This window comes from Capra hircus, unplaced genomic scaffold (genome assembly GCF_001704415.2).
Source record: "Capra hircus breed San Clemente unplaced genomic scaffold, ASM170441v1, whole genome shotgun sequence".
In the NCBI taxonomy this organism is placed as follows: Eukaryota; Metazoa; Chordata; class Mammalia; order Artiodactyla; family Bovidae; genus Capra; species Capra hircus.
Genome location: NW_017211919.1, coordinates 990 through 4,075, shown reverse-complemented (window position 1 = coordinate 4,075; position 3,086 = coordinate 990). Strand labels below are relative to the sequence as shown.

Sequence of the window (3,086 nt, the reverse complement as noted above, 5' to 3'; positions counted from 1 at the left end):
CTAGATGTGGGAGGAGCTGTAGGACTTGGCCCTGGAAGGGGCAGTGGCCTCAGCCATAGCTGGAGAAATGGGAATGCCTCTCAGCCCTGCTCTAAACGCCTGATCTCTCAGAGCCTCGTCATAGAGGTCTGGGAAGGAACTCGGGACCGTATCCTGGATTTTGGCCAGAACTTCCAACACCTTCATCTTATTGGTCTCAGCATAAGATCTCGGGCCCCACAGGAACTCGTAGAGTGGAGGATCGCTATTGGGCACCTGGCGGTAGTTGAGGTACCCCTTCTGCACCAGATCTTTGGTGATGAGCTTTCTGGGCTCCCCAAAGATGGAGTGCTTCCTCCCAGCATAGATCCCCAACACATTGAGGAAATCCCAGATCTCCTCCTCGGTGGCGCAGTTACCCTTCATAAAGATGAAGCCCAGGAGCGCCATGAGGAGACCAGACTTGGGCAGCTCCTCCTCATCACTTGAACCTTCCTCAACCCCGAGAGTGAACTTGTTTACGAGGGCACAGGTGTTCCTGCTGCAGTCGACGTCCTTCAGCTCCAGACCAAACACCAGCTCCACACGCTCAGAGGCTCGGCTCAGGATCTCCGGGAAGTGCTGCTTGTACTTCTTTCTGATGACATTCAGCATGGCATTGTGTGATGGGCTCCTTCTTGGTGTACCTCTCCAGCAGGAAATCCACCACCATGCTGGCTTTCCCCATCAGAGGATCTTTGCAAATGCACCAAGCGACCAGGGCTGCTTGGGCAGCATCTGCACTTTCCTCCTTGGGGTCCTGGGCACCTTGATCAGATCCTGCTCAGGAAGCCTCTGCATTACGAGAGATAGGGGCCATGGCTCCCTGAAGCTCCTGGCGATTGCCAGCAGCAGGGGAGCCCGGGGAGAACCTTGAGGGACAGAAGAGGGGGAGGAGAGGCACTTCTCTCCTGGGGCTGCAGCACTGGCCTGGGCTTCCTGAGTGTCCCCCTCGACCTCATGGCGTTTCCCACGGGAATGATGCTTGTTTTTGTGCTTCCGAGGCATGATGACACAGGTCAGGAACTGCAGGCGGGCGTGCAGTAGGAAGGCAAGCAACGAGGGCCCCTTGAGGAAGGACAAAGAAATGTTGTGAGCACCTTCACCAGGGAGAGTCGTTCCCGGCTTAAACCAAGTCCGCTTTATAGGGAGCCTTGAGGCCACTGCTCAAGGACCCACATGTGTCCTGTTCTCCTAGTCAGCCTGTCCCCTGAGACCCCTAAGGAGGAAGTGAGAGCGAGCCCTGGGGCGTAGCCAGACAGCTCTGCCTGGGCGTTAGACGGGGGCCTGTGGGGGCTGGCAGGGGAGGCATGTCCTTTCACTTAACATTCAGAGTTAGGATGAAAAACGGGGAATGACCCCCTAGCACCCGCCCCGATCCCTCTTCTGCTCTGAACCTGATGCTGCCACCTTCCCTGTGACTCTGGAGGAGAGGAGGGAGCACTCAGCCTCCCACCTAAGGGTCCCGGGACCCGCCCTTCTGTAAGCAAGCTCTAACCTCCCCACTCAGACTGCAGCCTCCCTTCCCCTTGTGTAGCCGGGAGGAAGCGCTGACCACAGGGAGGGTCCTGATTGGCCCGTGTGTCAGGGAGGCAGGTCCTCACCCTGGCTCCTCCTAAGCCCTGACATCCTCCTTGTACTGACCAGCTACCAATGCCATGGACCGAGGTCCCCTCCTCCGTCACTGTCCCACATCCGAGATAACAATGAGGGTGCCCCGCAGCCGTTAGAGCTGCCCGGATCCTACCCGCATGCTCCGAGGCCAAGTCTCGGGGGGTGGGGATATCACATGGCCGCCATTCTGGGCTGGGGAGACAGTCAGTACCCCCCGAGGGTCCCTCCTTTAGCTACAGGGCTAGTGGCTTTCCCTCTACTGAGCAGAACTGGAGTCCACCAGCCACGGACCGAAGCCGTCCTCTCGGAGACCACCTGAGTGACGTGGCTGGACTTGGGGCTTAAGATGCAGGCCCGAATCTTCCAGGGGAGAGCAGGAGCAGGAAGGCCGGGGGTTGTCCGGCCCCCTCTTTTCAGAGGGAAAGGCTTAGTCGTGCCGGACGTGTGTCCCTGCACTTGTAACTCACATCACCTCCCTCTTGTACACCTTATGAGACCTGGGAGTCCTCCGTCTGGGCACCCTACACAGCAGTTCTCTACGACGACAGCAGCTCTCCAAGATGGCTTCGCAGGCGCAGCGTGTGTGCGTGGTCGTCACTTCCTGTCATGTGCTTCTGTGTTCCAGGCGGACGGCAGAGGCAGGGCCAGGGTGGGCGGGGTTCCGGGGGAGCTTCCCGGAGGACTGGCATGTGCAGCTTTCCTTGAATCACAGCAGATCCTGAGACCTTCCCTGTACTGAGCGGAGTCTACGGGCCTCCCTTCCAGGCTTTAGCTTCCGTCAGCACCCCAGCAGGAATTGTCTCTGGCCTGGCCGAACTGGCTTCCTGGAGCTCCTGAGAATGACAGTGAGGGCACTTTCAGGCCCCGTCTTCGGGGCTGAGTGATGCTCCGTCCAATCTCCGTGTCTTCCCTTGTCCCCTGTAGGTGGTGGACTACGTGCCATCTGCTGACCTGAGGCCAAGGCCTCACATCGAAGACATCACATCCCGAGACTCCTGGTGAGAAGTGCACGTACATCTCCTCTGGACACTTCTGCCTGAGGCTTGCAGGAAATGGCTGCTTCAGGTAAGATGAGCTGAGGATGGGAGACTGCCTTCTGTGGTGTGGAACCCCTCACATCTCACTCAGGATCTTCATATTGACTGCTGGCAGGGCCTGGAAATCCTTCCTTTTCTGGTATGAATCCACCTCTGTCCCCAACCATGCCCCACACAATCCCAGTAGAGAAGTGGAGGGGCTCCTTAGGGCTGACAGTTCTCGCCGGGGGCTCTTAGTCGACTGCAGGGGCATTGCTCGAAAGTTCTGAGGTGAATTTCTGTCCTTTGGTACAACTTTTGTGGTACTACATTTTCTCTTAGTCCCTGTGTGATATTCTATTAAGGTGATCACTTAAAAGGGCCAGTTGTTATCTACCAGCAAAGTTTGTGCTGGTTATTTCATGACCTCTGGGCCAT

At 57.4% G+C, this 3,086-nt stretch overlaps 1 pseudogene; it reads right to left on the bottom strand.

The window, feature by feature from the left end:
* On the bottom strand, positions 1 to 1,026 carry LOC102185825 (annotated as a pseudogene).
* Positions 1,027 to 3,086: the final 2,060 nt, after the last annotated feature.